This window comes from Bactrocera latifrons, unplaced genomic scaffold (genome assembly GCF_001853355.1).
Source record: "Bactrocera latifrons isolate USDA-ARS-PBARC rearing strain unplaced genomic scaffold, ASM185335v1 scaffold_0, whole genome shotgun sequence".
NCBI classification, from domain to species: domain Eukaryota; kingdom Metazoa; phylum Arthropoda; class Insecta; order Diptera; family Tephritidae; genus Bactrocera; species Bactrocera latifrons.
In genome coordinates, this window is record NW_017534406.1 from 4,172,208 (window position 1) to 4,181,133 (window position 8,926).

Here is an 8,926-nt window from a genome sequence, read left to right on the forward strand (position 1 = left end):
CCTTAACAATAGTGTTTATGAAATCGGAAGTTACTTTCGTTCACTCCCTATAAAACGGTACTGCCAAAAACCATTAAAAGTGTAATAAGTCAATGCCTAAACATGCCAGAGACATTAAATTTTAATCCCGTGTGGTATGAGAGGGCTTTTGCGGAGCCAGGGTAAGACTTGTGTGACGGGCGTGACACCACCGAGATCAAATCACATATCTCGGAACACGCCCGACCGATTTCGTCAAATTTAAAACGTAACAATTTTCTTATATTCCAAAATCACAGTGCGAAATCGGTGTGGAAGAAATCGGACTACAACCACGCCTTTTCCGATATAGCACAATTTAAAATTCTATGTGATTCTTTCACTTTCCAATACACAAATCAAGCAGAATTTAATATGACGGGGTAAAACTTTTCCCGATTAATACCTTTAAAGAATACCACGTTGCAAACATTATTTGTGCCAATCTTTCAAAACTATATAGGCCACCAAATACTGGAAATATGGACTCCAGTATCTCTAATTGACTTTTGAAAGAAAATATCGGTCAATAAGTGAGATATATAATACAAATTCAGAGAGAATCTTTTCCTGATAGTAGTATCCCTGCGTATTGAGTTTAATCGGCACAATATTTCCCTGAGCATTCTATGCCTAATATAAAGATTTTCGAATTTCTGGGTGACTTTATACCGCACATATCGGCCAGTGTGAGACTTATCTCAATGGAAATTCATATAACCAATATTTGGACTTTCGAACATCCGGCTGACATTACTCCATGTGATTGCTGATGATATGTGAGGTAATGTAGGAAACATAGTAAACATTTTTGAGCATGTAGCATGTTAATAATGTATAACAAAATCGGGCCAATACTACCCCAACTGTCATATACTAAATACTATATACACGATTTTCGTTTTTGTTACAAAATTCATGACAAATATGTCAATTAGTTTATAATAATAATAATACCCAACGATTACCCTCCTCCCGCCCAATCGACGCGCGGGGCGCAATCCGCGAACGAGCGAAATTAGTCGGCAAGAGAGTTTTAAGCGTTGCGATCTTAAGCTGCTCAGCTACAAAAACAAAAATTTCAACAGCCAAAATTAAGAATTAGATTAAAGTTTATAATTTTTAAATGTTACTTGTTAAGAGTAGATAAAATATTTTTTTTTAATGGTAAAGAGAGAATCTGTCAGATCAAATGTGCTGGAATGAGAATTGAAATCGTGACACATACGGCGGAATGGTTCTTTTAACTCGAAATTTGTTGTAGCAAATTTTAAAAGCAAAGGCCTAAACTGCCTGGTAGAGCGAGCGAGAATGTTAAAATTAATATCACACAAGAGAGGTGGGCTACAGACTGACCCATTGATGAGTTTTACAAGAAGAAGGGAAGATTTAAACTGGAATCCCAATGCAAATGATTTAAGGCAAAAAGTAAAAGTTGTTATTGAACGGACTCTATTTTCTCAGAATGAACTAGATAACAAGGGTTCCATACCACTGAAGGAACATTGATTATGTCGGAAAGAGTATCGTTAAATATGACTTGTTAAATTCTATTACTAAGATATAAGATAAGAAGCAACCCTTTTTAAAAATATTGGTTGAAAACCAAGAAGATCAAGTTTATTCAAAAGAATTGAGTGRTTTACTTTATCAAAAGCTTTACTAAAATCTGTGTATATAACATCAGTATTCTTATTCTCCCTAAAGCCCGTTGATACATGTGATACAAATTCAAGCAAATTAGTTATTGTGGATTTCCCTTTACGAAACAAGAAATTAGTGGAGAGATCCGGAAGGTTATGTCGTCTGTTATAATTGCTTCAAAAAGTTTAGGTATTGCAGACAACTCTGCTATTCCCCTATAGTTTTCAATATATGACCTAAATCCACTCTTATGCAAAGGAATTATAAATGACTTTTTCTTTCTTAAGAAAGCACGAGGGAATCATATCTGGGCCGTAATTGTATGATTGTTCTAATATATTTCACTAATATAAGGTCTGCTTCGGAAATGGTAGGTGCATTAATGAAAGAAATCGGACATAGCTTGTGCTGATTCTGAACATTTTTTGGAGATTTTCGAGAGTAATTGGACCTAAAGAATTCAGCGAACATATTAGAAATGGTGTGAATGTCACTGAACATACTAGACTTATATTTCATAGCAGACGGAAAATTAGAAATCCAGCGTTTGGAGTTGACGAAACCATAGAACAATTTTATTTTTATATAGCATATGCTTGCATTCTGATCCTCTGGTTGACATTTTACAAAGTATTTCCCTAGCTTTGATTCCAGTAAGTATGTTGAGCTGAGTCGGTTTAGCCATGCCCGTCTGTCTGTCTGTAAGTCCATCCGTCCGTCCGTCTGTTTGTATATATATGAACTAGTTCCTCAGTATTTAAGATATCGTTTTGAAATTTTGCAAGCGTCGTTTTCTCCTCAAGACGCTGCTCATTTGTCGGAACTGCCGATATGGACAACTATAACATACAGTTGCCATAAAAACTGAACGATCGGAATCAAGTTATTGTATGGAAAGCTTTCACATTTAGCAATGTATCTTCACAAATTTGGCACAGATTATTTTCTAGGGCAACAATGTAGTCTCCGAAGAAATTGTTTAGATCGGTTAACTATAGCATATAGCTTCCATATAAACTAAACACATAGTTACTAAAAGAAATGCACATTTAAAGGGTATATTAGCTTCGGAGTAGCCGAAGTTAACGTTTTTTCTTGTTTTTAAACAAAATCAAGTTTTGTTTTATCCGCTTGAATATAAATTATTTTTTGATCAAGATGTTATCAGTTTTATTAAAATGACTAAGTAAAAAAAGAGTAGCTATTTTCTAACGTTTTTAAGGAAGTCTCCGTAAAGTTTCTAGTAAAATTAATCAATCTGTAATGAATACGTGAATTTTACTTAAAACACATTCTTGAGAAATTGTGCAATACAGTGCTATGTGTACTTTAGAAAAAACATAGAGAAAAGTAATATTTTATTCAAAAGTTTCAGCTCTCAAAAGCTATTGGGATTGAAAACAAACAATTGAAAAATACAACGTAACCTCTATTCCGCATATTAGTATATTAAGCAAGCTACTTTCGGCTTTAAATGAACATATAACAGCTTTTCTAGGTTCAATTACTTCATCCGATTTATCAAAGTCGGCTTTCCTCACACTTCATTAGCTCTATGAAGGCAGTCTAACTGAATAATAGATGCTTTAATAATTTTGTATTTTAAGAAAACTCAGTATAAAGCTCTAGTACTTTCATAAATACCAATAATTATCTTATACCACAAACGTGTGGTGGGGCGTATGAGCAACGTAGGTTAGTGCAAAACAAAAAATGAAAAGTGCCGTGGCGTATGAGTAACAATATTCATATATCGTCATCTAAAATCCAAAATAACGTAACATCATTTTTCACAAGTTTACAGGCGAGGAAAAGCTATACATAAAACAGAAACCAATGATATTCAAGGAAACTTCGAGTTTTAGTTATAAAATGGTTGTACATTGGTTATATCGGACAGCGGAAGCTGAAAATGTTATACTACATACATATATCGTCACTTAATATGCAAAACAATGTATCATCAAAAATTGAAATTGAGTTTCTTATTTGTTTATGATGCAATTCACTATGTTACATACAACTATCTACAAATACACATATCTACAAAATTTTCAATTTCTGTCATCACATAACCAAGTTGCACCCAAATCTCAATTTTTATTTCATTAAGACGGCTTTCAATTTTATATCGTATTTTTCTCCTCTTGAAAACTTATGAAACATCTTGTTACGTTATTTTGCATTTTGGTTGACGATATGCAGTTGTGAAAAAAATCCATACATAAATTATACAGTTCAAAGATTTTTAGTCTTTCACTCAAAATTATCTATTATACAGATATAATTGTTATTTAGATGGGATAGGAAATTCTTTTAATATTATTTTTCATACTAATTTGCATATCAAAAGTGAAAATTTAGCCAGTATTTCTACGACAAACACAATTTATTTATAAATCTTTATATTAAAGTCATTTATATATATCAATATAATGTTTTAACTCGCTTTTGGCTGTTCAACTTAAGCAGTTTTTCCACCTCAATGAGCAGAACCTTTAATTACAAGCTGCGACTAAGAAATTTGCCAGCTTTTATCCGCTCAAATCAAAGCAGATAATTAGACAACTCATACTTAACACTTTAACCAAGTGAAATAATTATTCTAACGGCATTAAAGGAAAATGTTAGATATTTACTTAATAAATTAATTCAAAAATAAAAATTTCTAAATGGTCTTAAACTTTGTTCCACTTGCCGGCAGCGAATTTAGACCGCTAAAATTATTATTTTGGCGGCAAAAGTTGCATCTCTCTGTGCGGCAATTGTATACTGAGCTTTTATCTACTGCAAAAGTTTCAGAAAACGCAGCTGCAGCTGCATCATTATGGCACTAAATACAGTTGCAGCATCCCAAAAGCTGCTGCTGCATTACAGAAAGCTCAATAAAGTTCGCCAACTAAAATGCAATTCGCTGCTGCTAATCATGCCAAAAGTTCGAAGATGTACGAAAACAATTGGGTAGCTTACGATTATAGTGTTGTGTGTTAGTTTAGAAAAGCTGCAATTAAGGAAAAGCTTACATGGCGAAAATTTACATTTTTTAAACGAATTATTAAAAATATACTTAAAATTTATTTCGAACGACTGAATGCGGCCTTCGTGACAATGTTTTTCAAAGTGATTTAATAAATACTTAAATATAAAAAATACCGTCCCCGAAGACGCGAAAGCATGTGCAAGTTGATAGGTTAGGTAAGGTTAGGTTAATCGGTTAGGTCAATAAGCCATGCATAGACCAGCTTTGATCCTCTACAATACAAAATGGAGCTCAGTTGCTAGGCTAATGAGGAGTAGTCGCATGATAGACAATAAAAAACAAAGCAGGACGAAATCTATTATAAAGAAAACAACAGAAATGAAAGGAAAATTTACGGGTAAGCTGAAGGTTGGGAAGAGAAAGAGCAAGGTGACAGTTGAATTTTTAAAGGTTTAAGGCGGTTTATCACGAATTTGGAATTTTTATTTTGATCTATTACAAAAAAAAATTATTTTAACCAAATTTCGTGCAAAATTAACATCTTATGTTCAAAACACAGCTTTTTCATAAAAATATGAACGTTTTTTCATATTTGGACTTTGGGTCGAAAAAATACATTAATTTCCAATAAAAAAAAACTCATGCAAAAATATCAGTTTTTTTAATCTGAACACCCTTTATTAAGTTTACAACGAAGATTGTAACACCCAGAACGAAACGTAAGAGATTTTGTAAAATATATATATATAAATGATCACAATGATATGACGTGACTTTCTGTCCGTAAGCCAGTATATATGCGAAGAGACTAGCTTTCGAGATATCGATCCGAAAATTTGCACATGCCCTTTTCTCCTTAAGGAGGATTGAGCATTGGAATCGTCCATATTGATTTATTTTTTACTCTAACTGTAAATAACCTCCTAAGGAATTCTACCTGCATAATGAGATCTTTTAGTAATTTTGTATGTTAAGAAAACTCACAATAAGTACTAGCTTTCATAAATTATTTTATATATTTTATACCACAAGCGTTTGGCAGGGTGTATGAGCAATCAAGGTTTGTGAAAGTAAATACTACAAGAAAAGTGCCGTGGAGTATGAGTAACAACATACAATTGTACATCCATGCATGAATTATATAGTTCGAAGGTTCGAAGGTTTCTAGTCTGCACATTAATTGGAACCGTCGATGTCGCACTATATAGGAGCATAGATACCATACAAATTTTTTTTCATTTGACGAGATATTTTCAAGAAATTCGACAGAATTTGTTGTCTAGAAGAATGGTGCAAGCTCCGAAGAGATTGTTCAGATCGGATCACTATAACGTATAACTGCCAAACGAACTGAACTTTCAAAATCGAATGCTTGCAATTAACTTTCTGTATTTGTGAAGATTATTGTAACTGCGGTGTGAATCAAGTTAGCAGTTTTTCTGGAATTTTTTTTCCATACAACTGCCTTTAATGGTTCAAACTAAGGTTTAAAATAAATGTGTAAAATGTTTAAGTATATGAAAATATATATACAAATAGAAATGGCGAGAATGACGAAATATGTATGTGGGCCCGAATAAAATGAAACACTTTTAAAGATTTTTTTTTATAATTCGTCTATATTTTGACGCGATAAAAAAATCAAAAATTATTTTGACGAAACATTTTTTTACATGCTTTTTATTGATACTCTAAAAACACAAAACATAAATAATATGAGAAAGAAAAAATAAAATTAAAAAAACTGCAGGTCGGCGAAGTAAAAACTGATGAAACAATGTCTTGTCCTGGTGTGCAGGATATAAAGCCTTTCCGTCGCATAAAATGAAAACTTATGCAAAATCAGTGAGGATTAAAAGTGTAGTTATCGCACAACGAAACCTTTTTGAAAAAAAAAACAACAAAAAAATGTTTACAAAATGGTGGAGTTGCCTGTTTTTTGTGGTTCGGAATTTAAAAAAAAAAATAAAATAAAAAAAATAAAAATTCTTTCGAAAGCTCTTCGTCGTGCACGTCGTGCAAAACTATATGTGTACATTACATGTGAATCGGTTGAGCAGAACTTGAGATATCATGCGCACCGTTTCCAGAAAAGTAGTTATGAGAAAAAAGAGTTTAAAGTTGTCACCGGCTGCGAAACGGTTTTGTTGGCGCGTCACAAAATGAGCTGTAACTCGAAAAATAATTTAAATTTCGAAAAATCCTCCAAGGGACATTTTCTTGATGGGTTATACTATAAAAATATACACAAAAAATCGATTTTTTCATATTTCTAAACCAGAATACCCCCTTAAATAGCTAAAAATATAAACTGCAAATTGGGCACCGAGCCAGAAGGACATGGGCAGAATTCCGATGTAGTTTGGAGTTACCGGCTAATCTTCCTTCAATTACGGTGTTCATTTTATGGACGTCTCACATTTACATACACCCAAGTACTAAAGTTTCATAACATACATTCATTTCTTTAATAATTTTGAAAAAAATAGTTCTTAACTAATTAGCATTTCTGCTAACCCTATGAACTGCGGCTTTATACTAATTTAGAACATAGCGAACACCACTGCGTATGTGCAACATACAATTTGTATAACTTCAATGTGAATGGCCGCAGGAATTGCCCAACTAAACAGCGAATTGAGCAAACATTCATAGCGAAAAAACATATTTCTTATTCACTTTTGTATAAGCATATGGAAATTCAAATCTACATTATTTCTTTATTTCATCCACCACATAACTTTTATATTCTATATGCTCTATTTACATCGATGTCTAAGTGACTTAATGTGCATTTTAATAAGCAAACTCATAATCAAGGTTTAACTTGCAGCTCACGGCATTAAACCCTTTTTGTTCTTACTCGCCCGTCCATGCATTATGGCATTTGTTGCTGCTCCAACCCGCCAGTGTTGCCGCGACGTCAGCATGTGTTAGCAAATGCTTGTAAATCACAATAAAATACACATGCGAGAGTATATGCGTACATATACATATATACAAATGTGTCATCCTTTAGTTGTTATTCCCGCATACAGACGACATGTAAGCCGATTCCCACGTGGCGGAATGCGCCAAAAACAACCGACATTTGTATGTGAACAAATCTGTAATGCAACAATGCTGCTTGTTACTGCCTGCCTCCCTCCCTCCTCTTGTTGCTGCCACTTCCTTAGTGCTAATAATAATAAATGTTACAAAAGGCTTTCTAACAGCCAGCAATATGCCGCATAACATGCAACGTAAATTCACCACAGTTGCTGGCAAGATTCTACAAAAGTTCATTTCTGCTTTGCTGCGGTGAATTCTAAATACCTTTACTTGCCATTTCAACACTCTACACAGTGACATTTGTGTCAAGTCTTTACTGGCGGCTGTGGCGCTCCACATAACATTTGCTCGCCGTGTTTGCGCTCTTGCTCTTGCTCTTTCCGTCTTTCCGCTTTCACTTTTAATTTCGCCCGTGTTTTTTTTTTTTTTTTTTTTTTTTTTGTGTTGTAACATGACTTTTCTTCGTACGCTCTCTGTTGCTCTCTGTTATTTTGACCTGCGCGTGCGCAATTTTTACGGCAACAACAACAATTAGCTGCAAAAACACGTGCACGCCGTTGTACCCAACACTACTAACCTGACTGCGGACTGTGGAGCCAACTTGGCCGTCTTTCGTGCGACCGCATGACTTGCGTTGCGCGTGTATTGGTGGCCGTGTGACCGACTGCCGCCGCTACGTCAACTTGTGTGCGTGTGTGTGTGTTGGCGCGTGCCAGCATGCGGTTTGCTGTGTTGTGTTTTGTTGTTCGCCGTTTGCTGTTTTCCAATTTCGCTTTCGTGCCGTCCTTTCTCGCCCGTCTGTTTGTGTTGCCCTTCCGCGGCTGCTCTGCAGAGACTGTTTGGCGGACTGGCCCGAGCCAACTGTGTCTGCCTTGTTCGCTGGCTCATTGCGGTGTTACGTGTTTTGTGTGTCAGACGTAGTGGCGGCGTCGTGCAGCAGCAACAAAAGCAGTGTTTTTCTTTGTGATTTAATTAAATATTTAATAGTTATTAACTATAAGTAAAGCGCACTCTGTGATCTGAGCGTTAAACTAGCTAATCAAAGTGTGAATTGTGACTATAATATTTATAGAAAATACAGTGCTTTCTTATACACATCTAGATGTGTATCATTAGGGAGGGGCATATTTGGACTTAATTCGTTTGGAAAAGTGGTCGTGGCCCCGCCCTCTACAAGTTTTTTTTACATATCTCGGAAACTACTACAGCTATGTCAACCAAACTCTACAGAGT

General features: G+C 34.7%; 1 protein-coding gene and 1 long non-coding RNA gene across 2 annotated transcripts in view; one reads left to right on the forward strand and one right to left on the reverse strand.

The window, feature by feature from the left end:
- Positions 1–8,926, reverse strand: part of LOC108969021 — a 214,245-nt gene that overhangs the window by 189,756 nt on the left and 15,563 nt on the right. The window lies entirely within an intron of this gene.
- The window catches only part of LOC108968349, a 181,194-nt gene that overhangs the window by 62,791 nt on the left and 109,477 nt on the right, over positions 1–8,926 (forward strand). The gene's annotated exons all lie outside the window — the stretch shown is intronic.